Below are 15,665 nucleotides of genomic sequence, written 5' to 3'. Positions count from 1 at the left end.
TACCATTCTTGGAACAAGGTCGTTGCTGGCCCTGCCACACAGTCACTACCACCTCCTGCCCACCAGCTGTCTTTCACCACTACCACCACCTCTTGCTCACCTGAACCCTCACCATCCCTCGCCGTCGCCACCACCACCTCCTGCCCAGTCGGACCCTTGCCAATCCTCGCCGCCACCTCCAGCTCCTGCACAGGTACACCAAGTTGGTTCTATGGAAACAATCACTCTCCGTCTGGATCGCCATTCCAAGCAAATCAACCTTCTCTCTGCCCAACTCAACTCGTTTGTGGAGACAATTACGACTGTGCAGAGGCACAACAACTCATTCTGGACACCCTGACACAACAGGGGAGCACTGTGCAAGCCCTGGTGACCCGCCTCCTTCCTTCTCCCGAGATGGAGGATCCAACCCTCACTCTCCCACTCCTCCCTCTCCAATATCCTCAACAGAATTTGGTACCTCCTCCGAAGCCCTGTCTATCCCCACTGACTCTTCATCTCACACTGGAGGCCGTTCCCTCCTCTTCTTAAATGGAACACCCAGGGACTTAGACCTCGCCGGACAGACCTCACCCAGTTTGTGCTCTCCCATCAAGTAGATGTCGCTCTACTTTAGGAAACCATCACAGACGATGTTACTCCACTCCGCCTCTCTGGCTATACTGTTTACACCCTGCCTCGGTACCCTGGGCAGGCTCGTGGCCTCCTCACCCTTGTGCGTAACACCATTCCATCTGTTAGTCTCCCTTCACCTGACTCGCATGGACCCCCGTCTGAATTACTTTCTGTCTCCCTTACTCTTGGTGACCGGACCCTTCGTGTAGTCAATGTTCATTTCAAGAGTGATTCTCTGGACCCCCAGGTTCTTCACGACCTCCATGATGGGGTTCCCACTCTTGTTCTTGGCGACTTTAATGCCCGCCATCCCACTCTTACTCCAGATTATCCCACTCCACGTACCCTTAACGGATCATATCTCTCACAGTTTCTTAATGGGGATGATGATGTTCGCTTTCTTTGTGCTCACTACCCTACTCGTCCCCCCCATAGTTTCCTTGATATTGGCTTACTATTGAACAGTCATACCTCCTTTCATCCTACCGTCTGTACCGAGCCTGCTCTGTATAGTGACCATCTTGCCGTTACTCTGTGTTCGTCATGATACCTCCAAAATGTTCTATGCTACTGAAGGTATATATAAACACTTGCTATCTTAAAAGTAGGTTCTATTCTCGTATGGGAGATATATATATACAAGGGGACCAAAAAGCTCGCTTCCGCACCACAAGGACTGGCAGTCTTCACTCTCTCTATGTATTACTGTGCGCTGCATGTACAGATGCCAGCATTCACAAGCGGAATACATACAATGTAAATATGATAATTTATATACATAACTTGGTGCACAATAAATGGAAATATTACATAGAATTAATACATGTTCTGTAATACTTACTATACATAATTAATAAGAGTAATATAAGGATAATATAATAATACACAGCTTAAGGTACTACTTCGTGTCCATAGCATACATCTCCCTCCCCCCTATACGCTCATAGTTTCATCTTGAGCGGACCTTTTGTTTCTGAGTCGCTCGGACCTGCGGAGTACTGGGGCAGAAACACAAGGTGGGGATGGATTCAACTGGGTAAGGGTCAACACTAGGCAGCTCCACAGGTCGGAGGAAACGACGGTTCCTCCACCATACTCTACCACTAGGAAGACGCACTTGGTAGTCCCTGGACCGGCCAATACCTATGACAACCCCAACCTTGTCCCAGCGGTGAGATACCGGATCTTGAATCCTGACCTGCTGGCCGATACTCAACCTGGGAAGGGGGCGGGCATGACAGTCATACCGAGCAGCGACATCTGCGGCTCGTTCTGCTGCACGGCGGTCACATTCCTCAGTCTTGGCCTGCCATTCTTGAGAAAAAGACTTCGGGTGGGCAGGAACACAAGACCTGAGATGATGTCCGTATAGAACCTGGGCTGGGGAGCGTCCGGTGAAGTTCGGGGTGTTGCGTAACTCCAACAAACCTCGATCGAAGTCCTCGCAGTCGATATTTCCTGAGGGTGACACCTTAAGGATCAGGTGTTTCACAGTCTTGACTGTGGCTTCAGCGTGTCCATTCGCCTGGGGGTAGTGGGGCGAGTTCACGACATGACGGACTCCCCAACGGTCCATGAAGTCCCGGAACTCGTGGCTGGTGAACTGAGGTCCTCCATCAGTCCTGAGGCGGAGGGGAACATCAACTTCTCTGGAGTAATGCCTGAAATTCCGGATGGTAGCAGTAGCCGTTGTATCACTACCACAGGGGACGACAACAGGCCATCCAGACAATCGGTCGGCAATGACGAGGAAGGACTTCCCTGCTACTGCAAAGAAATCAGCCGACACAGACTCGAAAGGTCTTGAAGGGTTGTCGTCGCACATTAAAGGTTCCTGTTGCTGGCTAGGTTGCAGAATCTGGCATGGCTCACAGGCACGGACGGTACTTGCAATGTCCGCGTCGATTCCTGGCCAAAATACAGTCTGCTTCGCCCGTCGCTTGGTGGCCTCCACTCCTCGATGGCTGTCGTGAAGGCGGGTCAAGGTATGGCGGCGTAGGGCAGCAGGAATAACTACTCGTGGGCCATACAAGACGAGGTCTCCGTCACAATAGAGGTCCTCGCGTATCTTCCAGTACGGGAGTAGCGATTCATGAAGGTCGTATCGGTTAGATGGAAATCCCTGGGACACACAGTCGACGAGCCGGATGTAGGAAGGGTCGGCCCGGGCTGCGGTGCGGAGATCTTCCAGGGTCTTGTCTGCATCCGGTGCTGTAGACTCTTCTGATGTGAGGACGGCCTTCAATGAAACCACTGACTTGAGGGATGCAGCAGCTGTAGAACACAACATATCGTCCTCTGGGGTGGGGCGACTGACAGGGGCGCGGCACAGGGCATCTGGGATGCACAACAGCTTACCCGCACGCCACACAGCCATGAAGAGATAAGGCGAAAGCTTCTCTTTCAAACGTTGAAGGCGAGGATTCTCTACTGCATCTAAAGAGTAGTGATTGATAATAGGTATAAGAGGGCGATGATCCGTGAAGAGGGTGAAGTGCTGAAGTCCTATCAGGTAGAAGCGGCACTTCACCATCGCCCAGACAACAGCCAACATCTCCAGCTCAATCGTGGCATATTGGGTCTCGGCGTCCGTCAGGAACCGGGATCCACACTGAATTAAGCGGAGTTGTCCACCGCCATGGTCCTGCAGAAGGGTGTAACCAACGCCGTAGAGTCTGGAGGCGTCAGTCTGGAGGACGGTGGGTAGGGCTGGGTCGTAACAGGCGAGGACAGGTGGACTCAAGAGGGCCTGCTTGACTCGCTGGAAGGCCTCTTGATGATCTGGGATCCACAGGAATGTCCTCCTGGGGCTCAGCAGGGGGCGTAACGGCTGGGCTGCGGCGGAGATGTCAGGTGTAAATTCAGCCAGCTGATTGACCAGACCCAAAAAAGAACGGAGGTCTGTCAGGTTGGCAGGGGTTGGAAAATCCCTGATTCCACTTAATTTCTCCGGGTCAGCTGCGATACCTGATGCTGAGAGTGTGTACCCACAGAAGTTCACTGATGGAGCGGCGACTACAAACTTGTCAGCGTTGAGGGTAATCCCGTACTTGCGACATCTGGTGAGAACTTCATATATTCGGGAGAGGTGGGTACAGTAGTCTTCGTCTTGGAGTAAAATGTCATCAACCACTTTGACACAATTCGTGACTCCTTGAAGGGCCACGTCACCACGTTGACAGAATGCATCGCCCGTAGCGGCAAATCCCATGGGGCCTCTGCAATACTGATATCGTCCATACGGTGTGATGAATGTAGTCAAATGCTGGTCTTCTTCGGCCAACTCGATCTGCCAATAACCACATAAGGCGTCCATCATTGTAAAAAACTTCGCCTTCGTGTCCACATTTCGAACAGCTGCGAAGGGTGTGGGTGAAGGGTGGGCTGGACGGGAAACTTGCTGGTTAAGTTTCGACAGATCGGTGGTGATTCGTACTCCACCATGAGGTTTGGCGACGGGGACGAGAGGGTGGCACCAAGGTGAAGGTTCGTCTCCGGCCGGCTTGATGATTCCCTGAGCAACCATGGAGTCAAGCTCTTGTCTAACTAGCTCTTTGTAGGCGTGAGGGATCAAACGAGGGGTGTGGATGGCAAAAGGTGTGGCACCATCCTTAAGATGAATCTTCATAGGTGGACCCACCATCGGCTTGAGTGGTGTGGATCCTAAAGATTTCTTCGTAACCAACACGTCGGCAAACTCCTTGAGAAGGTAAGCTCTTGCATCAGAAGGGGACGTGTTAGTAGAGATAGGGAATTCCTTCGACCTGTTGAGATGGGTGATCTTTAAGATAGGTTTGCGGAATTCCTTGGAAATAATGGCCAACTCTTGACAATGGCCATATGATAAAAGCTGAGTCGGGATACCATCATGAACATCAATCCGGGCTGAGCAAGACTGCTTACCAAAGGTAAGAGTAGCCCAGAAAGATCCCAAAGCTGGAGCCATCTTGGAACCATCAGCTGTCAGTTTCGTTGTATGAGGAGGGGGCTGTAGGTTTCTCCCGGGTATTCCCAAACTTGCTAAGTGTTGTGGACCAATTACTGAGACGTCAGCACCGGTGTCAGGTAACATCTGAAGACTGGATGACAAGTTACCGTAAGAAATGACGACATTAATGTGCTGGGGCGTCGTGTCTGTGGAACAATGTACACGACGGCAGGAACGACTGGACACAGCGTCTTGATGCTTGCCAGAAGGAGGGGGCGCACCAGCACTACCTGAGGATGACTTCTTGGATCCTAGGTGGTGTCCTTTCCGTGTCTTCTTACGACAACATTTGTCATAATGGCCCACACGACCACAAAGTCTGCACTGAACTTTGCTAGCAGGGCACTTGACTGTGTAAGCCCAGTGACCCTGGCGGTCGCAACATCTGCACACGCTTTGAGCAGCTGGGCACTGGGAGGCATCATGCTGTCTCGCACAGCTGTTACACAAAGCTGCTGCTGAAGGTGTAGCTGGAGGGTGAAGGGTGGGGTTGCCTTGCTGCTTCTTACCCATTCTGTAGGAAGACACCGCCCTCACCTGGTCAGGTTGTGAACGTAAAGCTGAAGTCGCACACCTGGCGGCCTCGTACGCTCGACATTTTGTAACATCTTGAAGGGAGGAAGTGGGGTCAAGGGAAATGAGACGCTGAACTAGCTCTTCATCTCGGACACCCATTAAAATGATTGTCTTGAGTTGTCTCTCTTCACAGACTTGAGAATGTCCAGGACAAACATCAACTTCCTCTGAACATCTTTTGAGCCTTACAAAAAAATGCATCAAAAGATTCTCCATCAAGCTGCTTACATTGGAGGAGTTCTCTTCTTCTGAGTGCTTCGTTGCGCTGTCCCTTAACGTGTTCCTGTAACTTGTCGAGCACGGCCTCTACCGTCAGAGTTGTTTTAGGAGGCACTTGAAGTGTGTGCTCGAGGGTACGTTGTGTCTCTAAGGACAAGCACATACGAAGCTGTATCATCTGTTTCGGCTGTGATAAACTTGACAAGTCAACCATTGTTGCGTAGTCTTGCCAACGTCGACGCCATTCCCGAAACATCTGATAAGAAGCGTCAGACATCAGAGAGGGAGGCGTCTGTACTGCAGCCTTTTGAGGTGTTGTTGATCTGACTCTGGGAAATGAGGTACCAGCATGACTAGTCGTATCAACATTAGTAGTAGCAGATGAATCTTGCACAGTAGATCGTTGTGGGGAGGCTAACAGAGAGATCAAGACTTCAAATCTGCCTTGATCCTCTCTTCTTCTCAGATCATCCTCACTTCTACGTATGTCTTCGAGTTCTCTGCGTGTCTGTTCCTCTTCATGGCACCGTTTTTCAGACTGTCTGTACCGAATTTCTTCCTCTTCTCTCCTTGCAATATCGTCCTGGCGTCGAGAAGTTTCCATCCACTTAATCAGTTGAAGGAGATCTGTGGATGCATGCATCGCAGGAGAGCTTGCTCGCCATGAACGAGGAGATTCTGTGGGTGACTTGGCGTTGTCAGTGTGGGGAGCGTGGGGCCTGAGTGTGGGTGGGGAGAGGTCTCCCACAAAAAAACTCATAATCCCATCGTCCAGGGTATCGTTTTGATCCCTGTGAGACATGCCGACAGCTTCTGTACTCTATCTGTGCAAAAGACCGGGTCAGCCCCTCGTAATCTATGCACAGAATTACAGAAGTCTACAGTAAGTCACAAGAATTTAATATAAGGTGAATGCGTGTGTGTGTATGGCGGGAGAGGCTTGGCGCGCTGCCAACTGGGCAGAGTCACTCGCTGGTCGGTTAGTTACCCTCCGACTAGAGACGGGAGCGGACGCACTGCTGGACCAGCTCCCTTAGTCATCTGACCGCAATTTGCACAGACAATTATGATTAAAATACACAACACAGCACGTCACAAAACACTTCACTTCACAGCACAGTACTGTACACAGCATAGCACTTCACAACACTGTAAGTCTAGAGGCTTGTAGTAGTCTTGCTGTAGATCCTTGAAGCTGTGAAGCTGAAGACGAGTCGCCATTAACAGAGTCTGGACGGGAAGGCTTGGTCCACTGTATCTCACTGAGAAATAATCACTGCGCCATCTGACGTTTGTCTCGATACCTCCAAAATGTTCTATGCTACTGAAGGTATATATAAACACTTGCTATCTTAAAAGTAGGTTCTATTCTCGTACGGGAGATATATATATACAAGGGGACCAAAAAGCTCGCTTCCGCACCACAAGACTGGCAGTCTTCACTCTCTCTATGTATTACTGCGCGCTGCATGTACAGATGCCAGCATTCACAAGCGGAATACATACAATGTAAATATGATAATTTATATACATAACTTGGTGCACAATAAATGGAAATATTACATAGAATTAATACATGTTCTGTAATACTTACTATACATAATTAATAAGAGTAATATAAGGATAATATAATAATACACAGCTTAAGGTACTACTTCGTGTCCATATCATACAGTTACTACCCATCTCAGGCTCTCCTTCTCTGCCCCTACATCAGCTCCTTATCGATCCCCTCGCCTTTGTCTCACACAAGATGCTGTTCCCTCCTTTATCCAATACCTTTCTAACTGGGCGGATTCCTATGTTGTCCGCCAGTCCCTTGACTCTTACAGCGCTGATTTTGTTGATGCCGTGTATGACTCTGTCAATTGCGCTGCCCCTCCATGCCCTCCCCGTCACCCCAGAAGTACCATCAACTCCTGGCATCGTATCCCTGCCATGAGACATCTCTGGCAGGTAACCTGTGATCTCCACTCTGCCATACGGAGGTCTCGCTCTCCAGAGGACTGGGAAGACTTAAAAAACTGGTGCTCCTTTGCAACTCGGGTGCGTCGTCGGATTCGTGAGGCGGACTGGTTGTCTTTCACGGGGTCTCTATCGTTCCAGTCGTCACCCTCCTATATCTGGAATCAGATTAATGCTTCCTCCCCACCCTGGCCCCGCCTCCCTTGCCTGCTCTTTAATGGAGGACTGGGCACGAGCTTCCTCCCCTGAGGCACTTCCAGATCCGATGCAGGAGGCAGTGCAGGCTCTCATCGATGCGTCTGAGCCTGTTGTTCGTGCTGCTCTTACCTCCCCTGCCATCATTGATCATCCCATCACACAGTTTGAGCTTGACAGTGCTCGTCGCTCTAGAAAAGACACCTCTCCTGGGGATGATCAGATAACCTACTCCATCCTGAATGCCTGTACTAATATTCCTAACGGCTCCTTGCTCGCTCTCTACAATATGTCTTATGAACATGGGGCTCTCCCGTCTAACTGGAAAAATGCCACTATTATCCCCATCCCTAAGCCGGGAGATCCTGGGAAATTTCGACCCATTAGTCTTACCTCCTGTGTTTGCAAGATGATGGAGAGGATACTCCATCGTTGCCTTCTTCACACCATAGGCGGCTTCCACAACTCCCTCAATGGTTTCATACAACATCGCAGCACAGCACACTCCATTGCTTCCTTTTATTGCAATCGCACTGCCCGCGTCTCCGTCTTCCTTGATATCAAGGGAGCCTTTGATACGGCTCAGCCTGCCCTCATTTTGGCTGAACTTGTAAGGTTTGGGGTTAAAGGGAGACTTTGTGGATGGATCGCCTCTTACCTCGCTGGATGTCAGGCCCGGGTTTGCGTTGAAGGCTCTTTATCTCCTGTTCAAGGTAGAGTCCTGAGTCCCACCTTGTTTAACACTCATGCACTCCATTGCATCTCTCCCGTGGCCGACAGAAGTTGTCCACTCAGGATATGCCGACGATGTCCTCCAAGTCCCTGACTACCTCAACATGCAGGAGGCCCTTGATCTGGTCTCCAGAGAGTGTATTTCACTCGGTTTCCTTCTTTCAACTGCGAAAACAAAAGCCATGTAGCACGGTCGTGTTGTACCTGTCCCCCTTCTCATTTCAGGAACGCCCTTGGACTGGGTTAATGAGACAAAATATCTGGGTGTGTATGTAACTCGCACACGTTGTCACTCCCTGAATTCCACTATCTTCGAGACATCTGCTTTCGGCGTCTCGCTCTCCTCTCTACCATGTGCAGTGGTTCCCTTGGTGCCACCATCCTGTACTTCTCACCATGCAAAAGCCCTTTGTTCGTTCCTGTGTCGAATACGCCGCTCCTGCCCTCGTCAACATTAGTCGGACCGCTGTCAACCGTCTCGAAGTTATCCAGAGGAAAGCTGCTCGTATCATCCTTGGGGCCCCTCAGTGGACACGCTCTACTTCTCTATATACCGAACTTGGTCTTTCCCCCTTACAGGATCGTGTCCAGGAGTTTTACCTGAAAACTACCGTTTCCATTCAACGGGATCCTCGGGGCAACTATGTCCAAGCCAACTTGACTCCTGGTGTCCGAGGCCGACCTCCATCTAGAAGACAGTGGCGAGGGTCACTCATCCGAGCCCTGCAGGAACACGACCTCCTGCCTGATATTGTTGTCACCCCTGCTGTTGGTTCGTCTCCTTCTCCCTGACTGGATTTTCAACCTGAAGTGATTGCCCTCGGTGGACCGCTCCCGAAATCCCACTTGAACCCTGTTATTCTCTGCAAATACCAGCTCTCCAGAATCGCCCACTGGTCTCCAGGTAGGGTCGTCCTCTACACTGATGGCTCTGTTGACCCCGCTACAGGTAGGGCCGGGGCTGATGTTTACATCTCCCGTCCTGATGCCCCTGAGCCTATCAAACTTTCTCTTAGAGTTTCTGACGGGGCATCCTCCACTCAGGCCGAACTGATAGCCCTCCTTGCTGCCCTTTTCGCTGAGGAAGAAGCCGATGGTTTCTACCCCTTGCTTATCTGCTGCGATCAGGGGAAAATAAGGACCTCATCCTACGAATACGAGGGCTAACATCAACACTTCAGGATGCAGGCCGTCCTGTGACATTTCTATGGATACCCAGTCATGTCGGTATCTTGGGGAATGAGGCAGCAGATGGCCTTGCTACGACTGGCTTTAGCAAGGCCACACCTGACTACGTTGTTCCTCGAACACTTTTACAGCTTAGGACCCAAATTCGCCGGAAACAAAGACAAGCTCGGGAAGCAGCCATACCCCTGGACACCCCGCCCACCTGGTACAATGTCCTCCGTAAGCTCCCTGACCTCTCGTATGTCTATGGGAAAGGGCCGCGGAAAAGGGACGTGATTGCTGCCCGTGTCATCATTGTGTATGACTTTGCTTGGGAGATTAGTATCCCCGCCTCCCCTGAGCAACGCGCTTGTGCATTATGCAGAAGACCCGACAGTCGCACCCTTGTCCACTACTTCCTATGATGTCCCCACACACAACGCTTCCGTGACACCTGCTGGACCACCACTCCACGACACCCTGACGGAGACATGAGGATCCTCCTCATACTGGCCAGATATTATGTAAATAATATTTATGATGTGTTGAAGGAATATCCGTCTTTCCTTAGGCTTTAGTGAGCACCTTTATAATATTTATATATACTTGTGACACTTGACAGATGCTTCTGGTATTATTGTCCAGGGGTACCTAGTGAGAGCACTAGAAATAAAATTTTGAAATTTAATTGAACATAAAAGGATTAACACAAGTGAACAACGGCAAAACTTCAACCATTAATAATAATTATGGCGTCGTTATCCAAGGAATAGTAGCGTCATAGCAATTATTGTCTATATATCATGCTTAATATTTGTGACTATTTATGGACTGATTGTAAATGTACTGTAAGTGTATAAATAAAAAGTGTGAAGATGTCCTCAGAATCCGGTTGGTGTGCTGGAGCCAATGAGAGTAGTTAGTTGGAGCGTGGAGTCATTAGCAGGTGTGGTGGTGCATGGAGCTTTTGCCAAAGGTGTCGCTATTCACAGGTGTGCAGGAACGAGTTACTTCCATTAATAATAATAATAAAACAAAATAATATTAAAAAAAATAAAAATAATATTAAAAAAAAATATTAAAAAAATAGAAATAATATTAAAAAAATAATAATATTATTAAAAAATAATAATAATAATTTAAAAAAAATAATAATAATATAAAAAATAATAATAATAATATTAAAAAAAAAAATAATAATAATATTAAAAAAATAATAGTAATACAAAAAATAATAGTAAAAAAAAATAATAGTAATAAAAAAAAATAATAATAATAATAAATATATTGTAATTAAAAATAACTATAATAAAGTACCATATATACAAAAAGTCTAAAAATTATCAAAAATGAGAAAATATATACTGTATAGCAGTGCTACTCAAAGTGTGGTCCGTGAGCCATCGTCTGCCGGTACGCGGAGAGTTTTCAGAAAAGAAAGAAACGATAGTCACGTTCCACACCACGTGACACTGCCGGGACATCTGACTCGGTCTTTTTTTTTTTACATTTTCATTGTAGTTTTTATATTTATTATGGCTATATTTTCATTTACTCACTCATGTTAAAAGTCATTGCTATGCAACTAACGAATGCGATATAATGAACAGCAAAACAGCGAACTGAAATACGTATAACAACACCTTCATGATGATGTGGCGTTTGACTCTGTGGGAACCACACCTGGGAATTTCAATCGGGCGCATCACCTTGTGTTGCCAGAATTGCCACGTTTCTCGGCCACCAGTTACGCCATATCCACCCAAAACATAAATCTTTATATTTTAAGTATGGTAGTTATTTAATTTCGGATAAAATAAATGTATGCATCCCATTTAAAGATATGGCCGATTTTTTACTATGCGTGCCAGCCGTGAAGGGTGTCACACAGCTGGCAACCCTGCTATTCCACACGTCTGTGATGTCAGGTCACAGGTCAGTGGTTAGTTACCATCAAGAAGTGGAACAGAGAGCATCATACGGGTATCTGCGTGTTTGTCATTTGGGACCCCATCCCAACCCACTTTTATATTCATTATATTTTTCCTGTATAAAATAATATTACTACGAATGTTCAAATAATATTTTCTCTGATCGTAAACAATTAATTGTATTGCACAAATATGGTACTGGTCCCTGGCACACTGGGAAGACTTGTTACGTCAATGATGATTGGCCTTAGAATGAATAAGACATCATGTCTTCATGTTTAGTACAGATAGTCTCAAAATGCCCCTGTATAGTACAGTATGTATGTTGTGTTGTCAACGTAAGAGAAACAATTTAGACCCCGCAAATGTGTGTAAATAAAGTCAGATTGGCAACCTGGGGTCTGCCATTAGACAATATATTATGTTTCCAATATCTTCCCAGGCAGTAGTACCCAAGGACTACAACAGTATCCTTGGTAGTACCCCCCCTGTTTGATGTGAACCTTTTATTCCTTACACTGCCATGACTCCAGAAGAAGTACTACAATAATATAAAATAGTTTAAAGACAAACACTCCTTCGGTAGTCGGGTTCGACTAATTAAAATACAGTACAGTACAGTATTTGGTGCTTGGCAAATCACCTGAAGATTAGACACCCCAGCTTATTTCCCCTGAAGATTAACCACCTTAATGCTATCCAAAATAATCTAACCTAACTTAGCTTAAGCTAACCCACCCTAATCTAAGCTCCCTAAGTAGCATAAGAATGGTTAATCTTAGTTGGCGTGTTTAATTTTCAGGAGATTCGTTTTGGCTATTAATTGCGTACGCAACCTACAGAGTACATATTAACACATAGCCAAATATCAACTGCGGAGATTCTTAATACTAGGAGAAAGATGTTTGTTTGTTATCGTTGTTATCAGTTACTACGTGTGTAACTGCTCACATGATTGTTGGTATTGCCATAACAGTATAAACTCTTAAGGCTTGGCACGAGGATAACGAATCACAAACAACAGATAATACTATAAATGAAATACGTAAATTGCTCGATGGCTAGATGTGATACACTATCGAAAATTATAAGGAATAACTTAAACTGACACTGTTTTAGTTAATGTAGGTTAGATGGCAGGCAGCGCAGAACGTCATACCCTGGCAGCTTTAAATTGAAAGGCATCTTTCTCGCTCGCCAGTAGCCGCTCGCCACTAGCACTGTGAGGATGGCAGAAGGTACGTGGCCAAGTCAGTGACATTACCCATCTTTCATTTCATTAGTATGTCGTAATTTCTCATTATCCACTCGGAATTCATTCATTAATTCATATTACAGATCAAGACCCCAGTGAAAATAGGATTCACAAAGCTTTCTTGGGTTAGTTAAATGGGCTTAATATTTGCATTTCTTTGTATTCTTGCACTGTCTGTGTATATACTTAAACAATGTGAGCTTGGTTTTCGATGTTGAATAAATATAGGTCGATGTGATACAAACTCGCCTCGCTTCTTGCCATGATCGACCGGCCACAGAGCCTGTCCTGTGTTCAGGGTTTTCCGAGATTTGTGTCTAGTCCCGCCCATCGTCAACAGTGCGCATGTGTACAGCCAAACATTTACGCCCCCTCATAAGGTAGTGCTTTGAGTTCATGTTAATTAATTTAAAAACTATATTTTTATTTTTTGCAAGCCAACGATATGTTTAAGTGAAACTACGTTTTACATAAGGGTTTAAATTCCACGCTATTTTCATGGGAAGTTGCGTGTGGATGTCCAAAAAAGCGTATATCGTATTATTCACGAAAATTAACTTCATATCGAAATAAAAATGTACAAGATACTATGTGTGTTGGTCAGAGTATTATGTTCAACACGCAAATTTTTGTTCATGATGGAGTTCAGGGTCCAGGCAGGACACTAATTTTTAGGCTCAAACAAATTAAAAGAAAACACCCATTTACATAAACATACACACGCATCTGTAAAAAAAGAAGGTAAAACATAATGATTTGTATCGTAGCACGTCTGCAGGCAGGTTCCGTGAATCTAGGGCCACGCGGTTTTAGTTACAGAAGGCAGTTGTCATTATATGTTTATTGGTTCACGGCTAAATGGCCATGAGCCATCAGTGGCGAAGAGGATAAAGAAAAAATAAAGTCATCCATCAGCTTATAAACAGATGTGCTATGGGCTGTGGTCGTAATGCTATGCAGCATGATTATATGTTTACTTTTTGTTTAAATAGTGAAATGTATGACATGTTTATTTACTCTTCCACCGTAGAGTATACGCATAAAAACCTTAGTTCTTGAAGAGCACTGTAGCAAAACATTAGAACATCATTTCTGACCGTAAAGAGATTTTTGGTATACTGTACAGGATATAATATGCTATAATGGATCCGTAGTTTAGTACAGTGTAACGTCCACCTCCTAAACGAACGGTCGTGATTTCTCGCCAGGGGGTGGATGATTGGCTCAGCTCAGTGTACACCAGCAGGAAGTGCGTACTGTAGCTGGAATTGGTGGTGTAACCCCTGGATGGACGTGCAACATGGAAAGGTAGAGGATTAACCCATTACCTGCTGAATGTTACGGATGGGGAAATCAACATCTCGCCAGAGAAAGAGAGAGAGAGAGAGAGAGAGAGAGAGAGAGAGAGAGAGAGGAAATTCTATAATTTTAGTTAAAGCGGCACCACTATTCTCGACTCCCGTGCCAGCCTGGCTCTACCCAGAGACTGTTCATGGCTGGCGCTCATGGCCGCGCCCCGAGGCCCCGAGGTTGCGTTCATGGCCTTACAATGCCCCCGAGGCTGTGTTTACGGCCTTACACTGCCCCCGAGGCTGTGTTCATGGCCTTACACTACCCCCGAGGCTGTGTTCATGGCCTTACACTACCCCCGAGGCTGTGTTCATGGCCTTACACTACCCCCGAGGCTGTGTTCATGGCCTCACACTGCCCCGAGGCTGCGTTCTTGGCCTCACACTGCCCCGAGGCTGCGTTCTTGGCCTCACACTGCCTTTGCCGACATATAAACAAACATTACTTTTATAAGTGTGGGGAAATCACACATTGCGTTTATATACAACACATCAACCGAATTAACTTAATTGTGGCCAAGAGATCCATATACCGTCATATCCTATTATGTTCCACACAGGAATTCATAGCTTGCCTCTTCATTTCCTGTCACGTTGAGGTGACATTCAGGTCACCTTCACGCCCAATTAACCTGATACCTAAGCATGCCTTTGGCCAGGTTAAGACTGTACCTCATACCTCCCACACGTCTGACCATAGACTCCAAGCACTGAGCCTACTGTCTATTAACACGGAGTCACGATCTAATGGATCTATTAGATCGTGACTCCGTGTTAATTAATCCGTACATAAACTCAGCAGTGTGACATAAAAATATTTTTATAATAAATAGAAAAGGGTGCGTGTGTTAAATTGAAAAATCTATATATATAATTGATGACTACTTCTGAGTCAGAGGTTCATGTTTATATCTGTTGCATGAAACGTAAAACCTTGTAAAGATATAAAACTGTACGCTCCTGTAGCTGATATGTTTTTGTTTGTTAAGTTAGGTTTGCTTAGGATCGTATAGATTTGGTTAGGATGTGGTAGAATATATTAGGTGACGTTATGTTAGGTAAGGTTAGGTGTGTCTCTTGTAATAAATTAATTGAAGAATTGGAAACAACAGAATTATGGTGTGTGTGTGTGTGTGTGTGTGTGTGTGTGTGTGTGTGTGTGTGTGTGTGTGTGTGTGTGTTATACTGCCCGATTCTGGGGTCACTAATTCTAAGGGGATAACTTAACTTAGGGTTGCCATACGTCCGTATTTTCCCGGACATGTCCTCCATTTAGGTCTCGAAATCTTCATCCGGAAGGAATTTTTAAAATTCTTCAAAAGTCCGGAATTTCAGCTTCCATCATTTTCTCCACGGAAAAAAAACATGAAACTGTAATGACGGGAGAGAGCGAGAGAGGGGGAAGGTGGAAACCGTAGAGATCTCGTTCAGTTTTCGTCAGCTGATAAGTCACTTGTACGCCTGTAGGTGTTGTCAACTTAGCTGTCAAATATTTGATTGATAAGGGGGTAGAAGTTGATGAAGTGTTTTGACTAAGTTCGTAACCTGAAGCAGTTTGTGGAAAATTACAAGAGTGATGAAGAATTTAGTAATCTGCCAACACATAAAAAGTGGACCAGATACTTTGAAAAAGCAAAGAACATTGAATGCCACTCAGAATTGCTAAGAATTGC

The 15,665-nt window shown here is 46.2% G+C and overlaps 1 protein-coding gene across 1 annotated transcript in view; it reads left to right on the top strand.

Annotated features, from left to right (window-relative positions):
• Positions 1-12,528: 12,528 nt before the first annotated feature.
• Positions 12,529-15,665, top strand: part of LOC121878084 (beta-hexosaminidase subunit alpha-like) — a 64,734-nt gene continuing 61,597 nt past the window's right edge. The window contains exon 1 of the mRNA XM_042384076.1: positions 12,529-12,626. The gene's annotated coding sequence lies outside the window, so the exon portion shown is untranslated. The remainder of the gene's footprint in view (positions 12,627-15,665) is intronic.

This window comes from Homarus americanus, unplaced genomic scaffold (assembly GCF_018991925.1).
Source record: "Homarus americanus isolate GMGI-L3 unplaced genomic scaffold, GMGI_Hamer_2.0 scaffold45562, whole genome shotgun sequence".
Lineage (NCBI taxonomy): Eukaryota > Metazoa > Arthropoda > Malacostraca > Decapoda > Nephropidae > Homarus > Homarus americanus.
Note: the sequence above shows the minus strand (reverse complement) of the source record. Positions and strands in the feature narration are given on the sequence as shown.